This window comes from Anser brachyrhynchus (genome assembly GCF_964034855.1).
Source record: "Anser brachyrhynchus genome assembly, chromosome: 7".
Classification (NCBI taxonomy): Eukaryota; Metazoa; Chordata; class Aves; order Anseriformes; family Anatidae; genus Anser; species Anser brachyrhynchus.
In genome coordinates, this window is record NC_137701.1 from 11794183 (window position 1) to 11810916 (window position 16734).

The window sequence follows — 16734 nt, forward strand, 5'->3', positions numbered from 1 at the left end:
CACATTGCACAGGCCTTAAAGACGTGTACAGAAGGCTGAGAGTGCCTCAACGTGGACCTGTGGGCAGGGTGCCTCTCCCTACTCTGCTGTCTGTCCTTGGAGGAGAAGGAAAGGTGGAGGCTGAGGTGGTGAAAGCTGCTTCTTGCATGCCTGCTCCAGCCTGCGACAGCCCACTGTTTTCTCCAAAGGTGGGAGAAGTTAGTGAGAGAAGACACAACTGGTGCACGCTGATTGCTCACCTTTTCACTGGTGAGCTTGAGGTGGTGGCAAGCAATGCTGATGCAGATGATGGTTTGTCATATGGTGCAGAAAAAGCGGGGCAGACTATTTGGGGTTTCAGATGTGCTCCAGGGCTGTAGGGAGATGGGAAGAAGAGAGGTCTTTTGGGTCAGGCAGGCAGCCTGGTAGCTGTTGAACACAACCTTGTTGATTCCCACCCTGGTGCTTAGATACAGAGGAGGATGGAGAAGCTCCTATCTAGGGTAGGGAGCTGCTCTAGGAACAGCACCAGGCTGCAGGTCCCATCATATACACATCTCTCCGACCCACTGAAACCTAGTAGCATTCACAGAGCACTTCATAGCTGACTGAATAAACAAGCACAGTACGAATGTCCTAGCCTTCCATAAATCCTTCTCTGACTTTCTGCTGACTCCACTTTTTCTGCCTGCCCAAAATCCATACAAAGAAGGGACCAGAAGCACACAGAAGCTCTCTTCCCAGGCTTTTCATACTGTTGATAGCTGTATTTTCTTTTCCCATTTTGCCTTCGTATCAGCAAAAAGCACAAGCACTCAGCACATGGGGCTCAGATTTTACTGGTGTCATCATATGGATCACAACATCCTTTCAGTTTTTATGTTTCTAGAGTTGTATTTCTAGAGTTTGTTTGTTGGTGTTTTTCTTTTTTTTTTTTCTTTTTTAATGTTTCTAGAGCTTTCTAGAGGGGCACTCCCCCTCTTGCCTGGGGGACAAGCTGCAGTAGTGTTATTTACCACAAGAACCTCAAAAATTGCTGCAAATGGCAGTTTTTCAAGTAAATGGCTAGAGTGCTCATTTATTATGAACAAAGCGGCTCTTGAGAAATAGTGGAGGTCTGCTAAAGTTTCCATCTCAGCAGAGGGCTTCACCATCTATTTAAAGAAGCTTTTCCAACTCAGCTGCTGGTTCTGAACTGGGCTTAGAAAGAAACAATACGCACGTCTGCACACTACATCCACCATAAAGCTTTGATAATGTGACCACTGAGCCACTGCAACATCAGTTAACACTTCGAATTCCCCTCTCTTTGGCTGCACTGGCTACTGACACAGGGAGGAGATCATTACTGATGCTTTCCAAGGTGTCTTTGTGTCCTCATATTGCTCTCCTTGGGCAGCTCTGTTGGCTAAAGCCTACCAGAAAACCAGTGATGTTTGGCGCGTTCATAAGCAGTTCCTAAGGTGATGACCATGCAGGCTGTAGGTTTCTCTTCTCCTCTTCTGATAACATGCTTATGTGCTTCTGTGTGTGCACACGTGTAATTGTGTGTGGGGAAGGGGTTGGGGTTACGCATAGTGGGTGAGGGGAATGCAGAACATGAAGGGCAGCAATCAACCTGGCACATTCAAAAAGTCATTTCAAAAAGCATTGTGCAAATTACAGTCCTGAAGTATTCTAATTAGGAGTTCTAAATTATCTCAGGAGGATCACAATTAAAATATTCATGATAGCTAGGAAAGGAAGCATGTCTTCCCTTCAGTATGCCTGACTTCTTTTTTTTTCTTTGTAATATTTCAAAGGCATTTTGTTCCTGAAATACAGGGCACTTGTTCCCAAAGGGAACATGCTTGTATTTTGGTGTTCTCCCAGGTTGTTTGGTTAATTACAGACAACAGATTATGTGTGGTTCAGAGGCCTGTATGTAATCATGCAGTTGGCTCTTTATCTGTCCTGTGCACTTAAAGACAATAAAAATAAATGCAGCTACGTTTTGTGGAAAGCGCCAGCAGTTTCAGCTGTAACAGGGATATGCCTGGCTGTAATTTAACTCTGACCATTGTACAGGACACCAGATCAGAAATATATATATATATATATATACCAATAATAATTCTGCTGCTCTGCCAGGCTGCCCCTGGCTGAGCACAGGATCTTTGTCCCAGGGACGTCCTTTGCTCCCGCAACCACCCAGCATCCAAAAGCAGATCCAAGGCAGGAAGCAGATCGTCTTGCAGAAGCTTGATCCAAGCCTGTCCTGGAGGGCAGTGTGGTTGTTCCACAAAGAGGGGTTGCAGGGAGGATGGAGGGAAGAAGGCATGCATGCAGGGGGCAGATCCATCAGCTGATGGATGACCCTTAGCTGCACGCAGCGTTCTCATCCACTCAAATCATTTCCAGCAGTGCACCACAGATAGATGTGGCTCCACTGTAACAAAGATTAAAATAAAATAAATAAATAAATAAATAAAATAAAGACATTACTAGGATACTGATCAGCCAGCTCATACTGCATTTAAAGTGCTTGCATGGGGAAGGGCACAGAACTTGAGAGTTACCTCATTTTTATTAGAAAAGGTTCGTATTTCCCACAAACTAGTAGTAAGTGTCTCCTGTGCCCACCCAACAGGAAGGCTGAATCCGGCACATGCCTTTTTAGGAATGTGTTTGCACATGTCTTTGCAGGAACACTGCAGCAGTCATCCAGCTGCAGCACAGATCCTGCTGAGACATGAGTGCCTGTGGAAATCCAGCACTTTGCCTTGTTCCAGAGAACCACAGTGCAAGGAGGGAACCTCTACCCCAGGAGGTGACGGTGGTGTCCCTCTGAGCTTCAAGGTGGGCAAGCTGCTCTAGGTGGCCCTGCTTGAGCAGGGGTCGGAGGAGATGGACCCAGAGGTCCCTTCCCACCTCAGCCACTCGGTGATTCTGTGATCTGGGCCGGTTCTGCACAGAGCCACGGTGTGTTAGCCTCGGCTCTGCTGGAAAACAGATAGGCTGCTTTTGGAGTATGAAATACTGGATTTGTTCTCACACTGTGCTGCTGCTCAGGTTACCAGCAATCCTCAACCCAAATCGCCTGACCCTGGGTGCCCGAGCAGCCTAGGAGCTTGGAAAGCCCGCTGATGGAGAAAATGCCAGCAGATGGTGCTCAAGAACATGCACTAGCTGGGACAGGGAGGTGTGGAGAAGCAGAACGACCATTGAGATGTCCCTTCAGCAACCCATGCTCTCCTAGAAGGTTTTCCCTTCCCATGGCCGTGTTTCCAACTTGGTTGTGATTATTTCCTTGCTAAATTCCAGTCCCAGGAGCTGCCTTGCAGAGCCGTAGGCACCATGCAGCATCACTCCCGTGCCCTACGCCTGGTGTGAAAATCACTTGAAGTTTGCTTTTTTGATTTTGTTTCTGTGTTTTTGTTAGTTTGATTGATTGATTGATTGATTTTATTTTATTTATTTATTTAGAGTAATGAAAAATAAGCTGTGCCTACAGAACTGTTATTTGAAGAGACTGACATTGCAAATGAAACGCTTTGCAGGATTGCTTGTAACGAGAATCTGCCCCAGTGGTGGGCTGTTTCCTGTTCTTACAAGCCTTTGAAGTCAGATCTTTGTCCTGCTGAGGACTTCTGGTGCACTTGTGTTCTGATAGTCACACAAAAGATTGAGACTTGCAAGAGGGAAGAGAAAATAATGTGAAAAAAGCAGAGCTGTTCTTCAAAGAGAGAAGTATGTAGAATAGGCCTGATGTAACAGTGTCTCTACGCACACAGTTTGAGAATGTCAGGATATTTGTGTAATCAATAATTTCCACACAGTAACTTTCGTCTTACAATCACTTATTTCATAATATCATCCTCACAGAGAATTATTTCACAGTAGACATTCTTCTGGCTTTTATTGTGAGGAACAGTAAGGCTAGTAAAATCCATTCATTTTTTCCAAAGGCTCTTTGCTCATGACAGGCACTTAGGAGAGAATAATAGGATCTGCTGGTGGCTTGTCCTGTGCTTGTCCTCCGAGTCAGGACTCAGATCAAGCAGAAGTGGCAACAAGACCTTACTGGAGCGGTGTAAAGGCTGGCAATTCATAACTGGCCATTTCCGGGCTGCAGAGCGCTCTGAACATGGCTGGTGTGACTCCACCTGCTCCCTAGCACGGCCTCAAAATGGTGCTGGTGTAAGAGGATCCTTCTAAATTAATTCAGGGCTTTCTGGGACTAATCTGGCACGCTTTTCTCTTACAAGTCCTTGTGTTAATTTCAATGTTTTTATTCCTATGGGAAAAGGGCCCTTGGGATTTGGATGTGGTCCTCTTTTGAGCAGTTTGTGCAGGAGCAAGCACCCAATGTTTACATGGATTAATGGGTCCCCACTAACTCTTACCTCGCATCCCGGGAGCCTGCAGACTGCATGTCGGCTCTTCAAGCTGCATCCAGCAGTGAATAACGAGGCTGGGGGGCCCTGCTGCCTGCCCGTAGCCTGCTGCAGTGAAGCTTTTTGCTTGAACACGGAGCTGATGTTGATGCCATCTCTGTCACTTTATGGTGAAACCATTTCCAAATTAGACCTGCTATTTGTCACCTTTAGGACACTGCTGAGCTGACGAGAGCAGCCAGGAATGCGGAGGGGGAAGTGGTGCTGTGCCACATGCTGAGTGACACACTCGCTGGGGCCAGGCCTGCAGTAGGGCTTCAAAGGCACTTGGCAATGATCAAAGCAAGAGGTCGGTGTCCCACCAGGTGGGGAAACCAGGGATATGCTTCGGGAAGAGCTTGTTGGGATGTGAAGTGGTGTCTCTCCTCCAAATGGCAATGGAAGAGGAGCCTGAGACTGGGATGTGGCAGCTCCACCAAGTGGTTTCCCTCAAAAATAAATAAATAAATAAATAAATAAAAATTTGAAAAAGGGATTCAACATGACCTTGTGGTTTCTACTTAGTTAAACTTTTCCTAGGAAAACTTGTGGTTCAATCGCTTCAAATGAAATGAAATTAATGTTTTTTTTTTGTTGGTGGTGGTAGTGGTGTTTCCTGTTGTTTCCTCCAGCCCTTGTGGGCAGTGACATTTACCTGGGAGGTCTCAGCATCCCTTCTGTATAGCCTTGAACCTCTTCTGGTGCAACGGCTTTTGTAGCTGCACATGTGATAAGTTTCATCTGTTTCCAAAGTAATTGTAAAGCTGTCATCTGCATAAATTATTGCAAATCCCCCCTTTTGGGGTGTTGCAGTTGCCTCTGTGGGCAAGGACAGACATTTAACTCTTCCCCAGGTGTTAGGAGAACCCAAAGAGTTGTTGCCTTAATGTTCACAGATGCTAGTGACCTGTGCCATGAGACCTCAAGGTCCTTTCATTGCCTATTGAAATCAAAACCTGTAGCCACATCCTGGAGCAGACAAGGGAAACAGAGAGCTGCTAATCAACCCTGCCATCCTCTCCTGGGATGCCAGCAGAATCCTACTGCTGTTACCTGCTTGCTGGTGACTTTTTCAACACACCTGCACTTAAGTGAAATGATGCCTGCCAGAATACTAGCCCTGTCAAACTGAAGCCTGCTGTGACTGTCTACAGCACCAGTAAGTGCCATTTCTGCATATAATTTGTGATATATGATCTCTTCCCATGCTTCTGTGCTCATGGGAAATGCAGAGCTGCAAACATGTTCACAAAGACAGGGTACTTATGCGTGCATGCCTGGGTTGGTGGTACTGGACCTGCAGGGATGACATGGTGGCCCAAATCGGGAGAGAGGGATTTATCTGGGGGGAGGAACATGTCTGTGTGACTTAGGAAGGACCACAGTAAATACTGCTGTGCTAACTAGTTAGTTTGTCTCATCTGGAATATTTTATCGTGGGAATAAATAATGCTTTGATACCTGCAAAGGATAAGATTTTAGGTGACTGTATTGACTTCAGACTATTAAAGCATAAAGCGAAGAAGTGGCAATGGTTTGTTATGATCACATAGCTTCAAAATAAATCATGCCTGCTACCTGGAGAGGAAATATGGCTCAAAATTTCTTCTCATTAACTTGCAAAATGACAGCGATAAGGTGCTTGCTCACACAGTTCAATGAAAGGCTGGTAATGATGAGATAGCAGCAGGGCTGGGATGCTTGCAAAGACTTCACGGCAGCTTGTTAGGGTACACTTGGAGAGGGGACAGAAGAAATCTGCAGGGTATTGTGCTGTGGGAAGAGGCTGCAGGAACACGGATGCCCTGCTTTTGAGAGCTGTGATGCCTGTAGCAGAAGTTTCTGCAGTGTCTGGGCTGTTGGCAGGGGCTGCAGCGCATGCAAGTTAGACTTTAGCCATTGCTGTATTCACTGTGATGGGTCACTTGGTCCTTACAAGCCATGATGGAAGTGTCTACACATCATTAGCTGAACATACTGACCTGCCAGCTCTGTTCTTCCCCTGGAAAGCCTCTAAGTACTTAACATGCTGTTTCTGTCCCAAATCCTATTATACTCTTCAATGGGTTAACAGGTTTTTCTAAACAGCGGCTTTTCTGTGTGCATACTGAGATGGGAAAAATAAAAAATAAAAAAGGAACAGAATCACAGCAGGTGCCTTTAAAACATTCCTGCCTGCGGCAGATGACAAAATCAAAACCATCTAGGAGGCCAATTGAAGATGAGAGGGATCAGCAGAAAGAGACCTGCAGCTCTCTTTGCAAATATGCCCAGATATGCCTAGACGATGGGTTTGCTTTGGCAATTACAAGCCATACGAGGTAATTGCTGAATTTCCTGATAGCCTTTTCCTTTGGGCTCAGTCAGGGTCTCAAGTAAGCCTTCAGCAAGTGGGGACTTTGAGCAAACAGCTCTTTAGCACTGATGCAGCAGCTTCCTTCAAGCATTGTTGAGCCAGATGTACAAAAGCAGGCAGTTCCCATGCCAAGGGCCTGCACTGGGGTTGTGTAAGGCAGTGCATCCCTGTGTTCTTGCATTTCTGTGTTTGTCTGGATGAAAAGCATCTCTACCCTGAGAAAATGAGTCCCAAACTTCCCATGGGGTCTCTTTGGGTACTTCTGCATGTGTCCTGTTACTTGGAGCACTTTATCCTCTGTAATAGATGCAAAACTTTCTAAATTCAGGCTGCATGTTAGCAGCCAGTGGATGGAGGAAAACATCTTGTTTCTTTACAAAACACTTTCTTATACCTGCAGCAAGCACACTCTGAGACCTATCAAGCCTTGATACTTGATAATTGCTGACGTCTCCTTAATTCTGTAGAATGAACTTCTTTTTCCCCAGGGCCTCTATGTGGTGTGAGCATAAATCAGGACCAGCTGTGGGAAAGAGCCTGCTCTGGGTCGGCAGATCTCTTCTTCACCTGGGGATGCCTTGCACGCATTATACTTCTGAGTTTCTGTACTGAGGTAGGTGAAAATAGCCTTGCTGGGGATGGGCATGACTACATTTTTGGGGAAATGTCAAAATTACTCCAGTGCCTCTAACATTCAACCTCTTCTATGCATTAGGTCTCTTCATCACTGCAACATAGCTCCCAGAAAACCACATGCATTCTGTGTCATCCTTCATGAAATCTAGTTTCATTTGAAGACAGAAGCAGAGGAGAGTTGTGTTTGTTAGGGCACAGGCTCTGGAATCCAATAGGTGTATAACCTGGCTTGCAAAAGCCTCCTGATAGCACAGATAGGAGCATCCGTTGTGTGGGTTGTAATCTCTGTGCACATCAAATCCTCTCTGGGTTTCTGGTGATTTTGGTTGTAGTTTGACAGCTATTAGCCTGTCTTCATTAATATAACACAGTATACAGGAAACACGGTGTTCAGATTCCTGCTCAAGCATGTAATGCATTTGTGAAATGAATTGTGATTTATATTGTACTCGTCTCCTTGGGTTTCTTTATAAGTTCTCAATGTTTTATTTCACACTCCACGTTTCCCTGCTGAGCCTGTCAACCTGGAAATTAGCCTCTGAGGGGGCTTACCCAACCAAAGTCAATTGATGCCATTCCCTGTCCGCTGGTTACTGCACATTTTTGCTAGAGTGCTCATAAACTAGGTCTGAGCTTGCAACAGCCTCCAGGGAAGGGATGTCTCATTTGTCGTATGGAGAATCCCTTTCCTAGACTAGGAGCTAAGTGAACGAGCCCATCGCTGTGCATCTGACTTGTCTGTGACAACATGAAATCAAAGCTCCTGGGCTCCTTCAGACTCATATACTTTTGCCTCCCCTTGTGCTGGGTCCTTGTTCTGGCAGGCTAGCTGTCTTGTTATCCTGCCTGAAATACTCATGGGCCAGCTTCTCCTCTCTTAGGGGAGACCAGAATCTGGGTCACCTCTTCCTGGCTGATGTGTGGAATTAAGTAGCGGTTTTTTGATAAGCTTGCTCGCTGTAATGTGAAAACATCCTGGTGTGATGTGAAAGGTGCCTTTGAAGCCTCAAGAGATTCTGGAGAGAGGCAAAGGCAGAAAAAAATCCAATCCTAAATTTAATTGGCATTAAGAACTCGCCTTTTGTGTATTAAAGCTCTGTGCCACATTGGCTGCTCTCCTGTGATTCTGCAGGAATGAGCAAGAAATCCTGTATGTTTGATTCGCTGTCAGCCAAGGATGTTTGTCGGTTCTTCTAATGAGCAGAGAATCACAGAATCACAGGAAGGTTTGGGCTGGAGGGGACCTCAAAGCCCACCCAGTGCCACCCCTGCCATGGACAGGGACCCCTCAACCAGAGCAGGCCCCAGCCAGCCTGGCCTTGGGCGACAGGGATGGGGAACCCACAGCTCCTCGGGGCAGCCTGGTACAGGGCCTCACTGCCCCTATAGTACAGAATTTCTTCCATAAAACTAATCTAAACCTCCCCTCTTTTGGTTTAAAGCCATTTCCCTTGTCCTATCACCCCACCCCCTGATAAAGAGTCCCTCCCCAGCTCTCTGGCAGCCTCCTTCAGGCCACTACAAGGCCTCCACGGAGCCTTCTCCTCCCCATGCTGACCCCCCCAGCTCCCTCAGCCTGGCTCTGTAGGAGAGGTGCTCCAGCCTCTGACCATCCTCGTGGCCTCCTCTGGACTTCCAATATGTCCATGTTCATGATGCAGATCAGTAGTTTTCCTTCAAGGTTGATCATATATCTGCACAAAGACACACAGTGTGCTCATATCAATTAGCCCGTGAACTGACATGGCCTCCTTTTGCAGTTGAAATACGCAATTTCTGCATGTGCTTGGGTCTAATTGCACTCTCCAAGGAGACAGCCACAGCTCCAAGAGGGCATGGAGGCAGCTCTGTTCCCAAGAAAACCTGGCCCAGGTTTGGGTAGCAGGCTTTTGTCTGAGCCCAGAAATGGCTCACAGTTGAAGTTCCTATTCTACTATTTCTCGTGGCTTCAAGGCAGCAGTGATGCCCTTTCTCAGAGTAGTGCTTTCAGCAGGTGCTTTCTTCCTTCCACTGTTGTAGTCCCATCTGTAAACTCACTTGAGTCACAAGCTGCCTTATATTGAATAACTTTCCAAATTCTTTGTTAGGCAGTGGTGTTTTGATATAAGAACATATAGTCTGACTTCTGTAAATAGAAAAATTCAGATGAATTTGCTTGGCATTTCTCTCCTACTCATGTCTGCTGGATGAAAGTAATGTTGATGACACACCAGGGTTTTAACTTTTGCTCATCAGTGCTAACACTGAGGGAATATCTGCTTCTTGTGCTGCTCTGCCAGTGAGGAGGTTCGGGGTGTGCAAGAAGCTGGGAAGGGATCTACGGAGCTGTGGATCCTGTACAGGCTTTGGTTTGCCCTGAGCATTTTCTGTTTCTGGTAGGCTGGAAGGAGCTGTTATGGACTGTCTGTGCTGGTTATTCTCTTGCCCTATTTTCTGAAGAAAGTCAATGTCCAAGAGCTTCCACTCCCTTGTGCTATGTCATTTTAAGGATGAAAACAGTGTTCTGAGACTGTTTAAGACTCTTGACCTCAAAGCCCTCTGAAAACATCACTGTCAATCCCCAGCATGTGCAAATGGTGATTTGGGCAAAATGCCCTTACACTGCTCTGCTACGTGGCAGCACCCATCTGACTTTACAGGCTTCTCCTGAGTGGGGCTCTCTGCAGATCTTGCAGCTTAGGGTTTCAGCAGCTTTTCCTGTACCACATACAACAATAATGTACCTGCATGGAAGAGAAGAGCCCACACCACCTGTCTTGAGCTCTGTTTTAACCGTGGGGCTGTACTTCTGCATTGCCTGTGCCGTAGAAGATGACAGACTTTGGAGCTGTGCAAATGTGCTTAAGCAGCTATCTTTGCCTTCCCTTTGCCTTCCCTTGGCTTTGAACTCCACCCCCAGCTTACTTTCTGTACATAAGGAGTACAGCTTCAATGAGTGGGATTACTCTAAGTCTTGTTAATTTAGGTACAATTATAGTCAGTGATACTCCTTCTTTCATCAGTTTTACTGTATATTTTATCACAAAGCACTGCGGGCTACACACATTAAGCAGCACTCTCTAAAATAAAGCATCAGAAGGTAGAGAAAGATATGCTTGTCTTACACGTCTTAATTGAGCATCCCTCCTAGAAGGAGGTGACATAGCAGTTTGCGCCGGTCGTGCTCCCATGCTGGCAGCAAGCAGAGGTCTGGTCTCATGTGCTGGACCTCAGCATCCCTTGGCCAAGCCTAAATCCCTCTTCAGTCCTGCTGTGAAAGCAGACGAACAGCAAGGACCCCTGCAGGGTCATGCCGCTGCCTACCCTCGTGTTTCTGCCCAGTGTGAAGTGCTGGGGGTTTGTATTTCTGCTCCAGTAGGTTCAAACAAAAGGAGTTTTGTGTTTGTTTCCTGTCCTAATTTTAATGAAATCATGTTTTTGCCTGTGCTGCAGTCAGGAGACTAGCAAAGAGCAAGCACAATAAGAGCAAATGGGCCAGGTCCTCCCTCATGAATCGCATTTAAGGGCAATAAATAAACAGAGGCTGTTAAATGCTTAACGTGCCGGAGAGTATCTTGGCAGCTTGGCTCCAGAGGAAGCCTTCCCTCCTGCAGGTCTGGGGAGTCAGCTGAGGGGACAGGAGAGTTTCACTGCGGTGTTCACAAGCCTGAAATGCTAACAGCAATGTCACTGCTGTGCTTAAATACGGCTCTTGCTAATGAGATGGAGCCACATTTCCTTCAGCCAGGTCTTTTTCTTTGCGCCACGAAGCCACGATGCCTTTTTAGATTAATGACAAGGTTGAGCTGGGGGGACTCATGTCCTCACTGGGGCAATTTGTGGTCTGGTCAAGCTTGTGCCCATGTAAATCGGCATTGGGGCGTCAAGAGTTTGATCTCTCATTGGTGCTTCAGTAGGATTCACTTGTTTGTTATGCAGAATTTACTAGGTAAAACTTCTCAGTTAAAGTGAAATGTAAGATGCAACTAAATGTGATGTAGCAGAGCAGACCACTTAAATTTTTACATTAAGTACTGAGCTGTGAAGAAGTGCTGCTCACTGTTATATCCCATATCCACGAGCTCTGGCATGAATGAGAGGGATAGTGGAATTGAGCCAACAGAGGGGAAAAAGAGTGGGGAGGGGAAGAGCACATGTCAAGTAAAATTAGAAAATATGAACCTCATCTGTTGTCCACAGAAAGGGGGAAAGATTTCTATGGGCCTCAGCAGGATCAGCAATGGGCAAGCAACCCTGGGAAACGTTCTGCAGCTCAAATACTTTGAGGCTGGAGGCATGGCCTGTCTGGGATCTTTTTGTCAATACTTGCAAGAACTGGGTGTGTTGACAAAACTAAAATTCTTCTGAAAACAGCTGAGAAGGGTGCTCCAAAGCACAGATGTTCAGCAGCATCTGGGGATCTACACATAACTTTGGCCCCTGAATGACATATATTCTGTATTTGTTCTGCTGAAGGCTGTAAAACTTTCTGTGCAGCTCTTTTATTTTGCTAAGGCATGTACAGATGTAGCATGGATGCTCCTGAGTGTGTCTGGTTAGTTACAGTAGGTGTGAATGGTAGGTGGCCCAAGGAGAGATCAGACCTAGACGCTTCTTTTTCTTCTTGGAGCAGCAAGTAAGCTACTGTCCTCACAGGCTTTGAGGCAACATCTCAGGGACCCATCAAAGCCAAAAACACTTGTATTGGAGAAAAGACTGGGCCATGATTGGCATTGGCTTTTGAAATAAAACCACTTCAAATGTATCCACGGTTGTTTTATTTTTGGTGCTAAGAAAAAGAAAGGCAGATTAGCATCTCCTTGCCAGTTGGAAATTATGGACTTTGTGCAGGGGACCAGACTGCCAGACCACCATGTTCTATTTATTGCCCATAGCAATTTCCTCGGCTTTTAAGAATCAGGATGGGTAGGCTGAACATTGTAATTACTCTGTAGTTTACTAAGGCGCTTTCTCTACCCCGCTGAAAACAGTTATGATACATGTGCTGTACCCCAAGCTTCTTGCAAAAGCCAGGCCAAATAATGCTTTTAGAGGTGATGGTGCATCCACCATGCTTCTACTTGAAGGTCAGCCTTGAGCTCTGTGCTTCAAAGAGAGCCAGACTGCAGTTAAAGTCATATGTAGCTGTATATTTTTTTCTGCCTTCTGTTCCCAGGGTTGTTAGGCAGCTCCTGTTCCTGCGTGAAGTGAGTAGGGAGTAGTCAGGCTGCAAACATTCTGGTGCAATTAGAGCTGCAGATTGTTCCTCACTGAAGCTGTGTGGAGACAAACTTCATTTTCACGCTAGAAAGTTTCAAGGTTAGACCAGGAGTTGAAAAGGGTACGGGTCATATTATAGAGTGTATGCCTAACCTCTGCTAATAAATAGTAGATATAAGGAGAATCCCTTATCAAGGGTCAGAGCACTGCTTCTGAAATACAGCCGCAGATGCATCTCAATATTTGTAGCTTGCTCCAAGCTGCAACCAAATACGCTGAACACATTCCCTTCATAAAAAAAAAAAAAATATTTCATAAAAGGAGCTATGTAGCGAGGACTGAGGGGCTGATCCTGCCCAAAGGTGCCTGAAGCTCTTCTCCCAAAGACACCATTTCATTCCTCCTCCCACCCCCTCATTCTGCACATTTCCCCAGCAGTCTCTTATTCATTTATTATCCCAGACTCCCTGAAGGCTGAGGGTGTGTTTCCTTTTATATGTGCCAGACAAACTGAATGTACGGTGCTCACCACCAATCTGCAAAAGAACTACAGCCTCTGACCTGTATCCCCACCACCATATTGTCAGCTTTGCTGGAGTTGCTGTAGGGGAACAAGTTTATCTGAGTCTTGCAAAATGCTTTTGAAATCTATAGTTATTATTTTTATTTATTTATTTTTGTGGTATAGCTTTCTGCTGACTTGCAGAAGCCCCTCAGGGCTCCCTGGTGGCAGTAAGACTCTGCAGCCTGTCCCAGGGGCACAGCACTTATGCAGGTGCACAGGCTCCTTGGGGAAGTAGAGTAAAAATTAGAGGAATCTCAGGGCTAGCTGGTGCTTGGCAGGTGCCTCTGGGGTTAAAGCATGGAGTGAACAAGGGTGGCCTGCTGCCACCCTCACTGCAGCCCCTTTTTGGTATTGGAAACATGTATTGTTTGACATGAGTTTGTTCACTTCTGCTTATCTATGTCTACAGTCTTGTGTGTCTGAAATCAGGGGAGGTTAGCCTTGGAGGTGAAGCACCTGAGACCTTGTGGTGGAGTTAACTGCACCTTCTCCCTGTGGAAAGTACCTTTTTGAGCAACACTGAAAGTCTGGGGAATTTCTTTCTTTCCCCTCACATGCAGTAGAATATTAGTGTGGAGAGAGGAATATCGCTTCCTGCAAAACTTAATGTAATTCTCTCCCCTTGGGTAGTTGATTGGTAAGGAGTGGAGTTTGCCTAAGCTCAGAGCCAAGCAGTGAAAGCATTTCATCCTCCAACAGCAGCTTGGAGAAGCCATGGCTGGGACACTGCTGATGACCAGATTGTTCATTCTGCTCTCTGTAGGTAATGTGCATCTTCATGCACAGATGTTTGTAGCAGCGAGCAACGTCATAGGAGAGTAGGGCCTCATAGGCCCTACTTTGGACTCCACCCAGTAGCTCCAGGTCTCTCTTGTGCTGGGGCCCAGCCCTGGGCCCGTGGCTCCAGGTGCCTTACAGCAGCGCTGAGCAGAGGGGAAGGATCGCCGCCCTCGGCCTGCTGGCCGCACTGTGCCTAACGCAGCCCCGGTGCCGCCGGCCCTCTCGGTGACCAGGGCACGCTGCTGGCCCCTGCTCAGCGCGGTGCCCGCCAGGACCCCAGGGCCCTTCCTGCAGAGCTGCTTCCCAGCTGGGTGCCCCAGCTGATTCAGGTTCATGGGGTTAGAAGAGACTGAGACCTTACTCTCAGCTGGAGATTTGGGAGTATATCTGTATATGGAAACCCCCTGAAATACAAATCGTTGTCCCCTGACCACCAGGGAGTCACTACAAGGGTCTCCATTTGATGACTGGGGCGGGGGAGCCATCCCTAATGAAATTTAGGTCAGACTCTGCATAGAGAGATGAGAACTGAAAGACAAGGTCGCTTGCAGGGAACGTGAGCTGGGCCCAGCTCTCGTTGTCCGAAGCAGAAAGGTGCCTTCATCCCCAGCCAAAGGCAGCTCACATCCCTGCCTGCAGGCCTCATGGTGCTGATAACTTCCCGATGCTGGCTGCAGAATGTGCAGGAGACATCTGCTACACTTCCTTGGACGGGTGCATCAAAGCACGGGCTGTGTTGGGTCTACGCTTGTGTGCACATGGGATAGATTAGTGGTGAGCGTGTGCATGCAATTAGATGCCCAGCAGTTCCTACAGCGAAGCGTTCAGCTTTCTCCCTGCCACGTGGGGACAGTTCCCTCTGCTGTGGTGCTGCTCTGCATGCAGACGACATAGATGTGGTGGGGAAAGCTTATTTGTGTAGGGTGCCTTTCCTTTGCCGCCACAAAGCAGCAGCCTCTGAGGCATATTTTGTGGGGGGAATTCAACCCATCAGAGAGAGAACAAAGTTAACCCAAAGTGGGGCTCAAGGGGGAGAGAGGACCACATCTCATTAAAAGACAGCTGGAAAAATCTGTCCAAGATTAGATGCATATTTTGCAGATCAGCTTATTGTCATTAAACCTGCTTGAATCCAAAGTGCACGCACACAAGTCTCTCAGCCACAGAGGGGAGAAACATATATATATATATATATATAAAACAAATATTATTAAATAGTATGTAATTTTATATATAAATATTATAAGTAAATATAAGCATACATATAAATATATAAAATATCCAGAGCTGGGGTCCACTTATGCATAAATGCATCCAGCAACAAGCAGAGCTACTCAGAGGTTTTATCAATTCTGCCTTCCCTGACACTTGGTCCTCACTGGAAAATTATTTGTGATGGTGACAGGGTAGGAGGCAGCGTGACGCCTGATTTAATAGCTTCTCTAAAAGGCTTCCAGGGAAGGGGTGAGACACGTGCTCTTCATGCACAAGGGAGGGAAGGCAGTGTGTTTCTGCCCCACCACGTCACGTTCGTGAAGAGCCGTGGTGGGAGCCAGCAGACAGAGCTTCAGAGAGCAGCACGAATGCAAAGGCAGCAGATCAAGCAGAGCAGGCTTCAAACAGCGAGGGTTTTTGTTTGTTTGTGTCAAAACCCTCTCTCCTGTCTCCCTGCTGGGGATGTAAGTACGCAGCAGTGTGGGAGATCTAACAGAGCTCTTCAGTGACACTTGCTGGCCAGGAAATCTTGAGGAGCGGTTCCCTCTGCCTTTCTGGAGTCCTCTTTGGTGACAGCCTCTCACCTTTTATCACAGTCCACAGCTTCCTCCCCTTCTTATTATCCCTTGTGGCACTGAAAAAGGTCCTTGACCAGAAACCCTCTCCTTCCACACACCATTACGCTGGTAAAAAAGTGTATTTCTGTTATTCATTTATTGAAAATGTGGAGTCATGGACAGGGACAAAGGTTGTGCTTATATACAGACAGTGCTTTCATGGAGACCCAGAGTCATCTGCTCTGCAGACCAGACTCAAAGGGTCCTCCTGCATTCCTCCCATTCTTGGCTGAGGCAGCTACAGTAGCTGAGAAGAGCCCCTCCAGTGCCCTTGACACAAGAGAAAGGTGCCCTAATAAGCCTCTGGCTGGGGAGCTGATGACCGTCTCCCTGTTCTAAAAACCCGTGTTTTAACAGTACCACTTCATCTTCTAGCTATGCAGAGAATGGAAAACTACATTAAAGGTAAAGAAGAATGACATTTGTACTAAGAGACAAAAAGAAAATGTCTCATTCACTAAAGCCGAATGGTAGAAATCAGTAGTTTCTACATCTCAGTGAACCATCTCTGTTGGTTCTCTTTAAATGAATCTTTTCAAACCCCAATTCCCTTTTCCAATACAGTATTTCTTCTATGCTGATTGACTTGTTCCCTGGAAATATGTTAGCGGATGCAGCCTTCCTGGTGTTGTGTGTCCTGGTCAGTTGTGTGGTCATAGTGTTTTTTACCTACATTTGCTGGGGATTCTTCTTCTTCACCAGCACTGAGTGAGGCTGTCACAATGGGTGACAATGCTGACTCTTAAATCAGTCTTTGTTGTTCCATGGAGCAATAGGTGTTATTTGTGGTTCTCACTTCAGATTTTTATTTGATTGTTACTTTTTATTAGAACTCTTCTACAAACTTTGAGGCTAGTGATGGGATTCCCCCTGGCCTGTTGCCTTTTTCTTGAGTTGAAGAATTAATCGTGCTGATGTTTCATACAAAGACTGGCATTGAGTGAAGAGCTGGAATGATTCACACGGTTTTGA

At 46.5% G+C, this 16734-nt stretch overlaps 1 long non-coding RNA gene across 2 annotated transcripts in view; it reads left to right on the forward strand.

Moving 5' to 3' along the window:
- LOC308197840 overlaps positions 1-16734 on the forward strand; it is a 66891-nt gene that overhangs the window by 36155 nt on the left and 14002 nt on the right. Inside the window, exons 2-3 of one of the 2 annotated variants that reach the window (XR_013953357.1) lie at positions 7239-7363; positions 7466-7848. This is a non-coding gene — a long non-coding RNA (uncharacterized lncRNA). Of the gene's footprint in view, positions 1-7238; positions 7364-7465; positions 7849-16734 lie in introns of those variants that run through there. The other variant, XR_013953356.1, reaches the window with a different exon arrangement.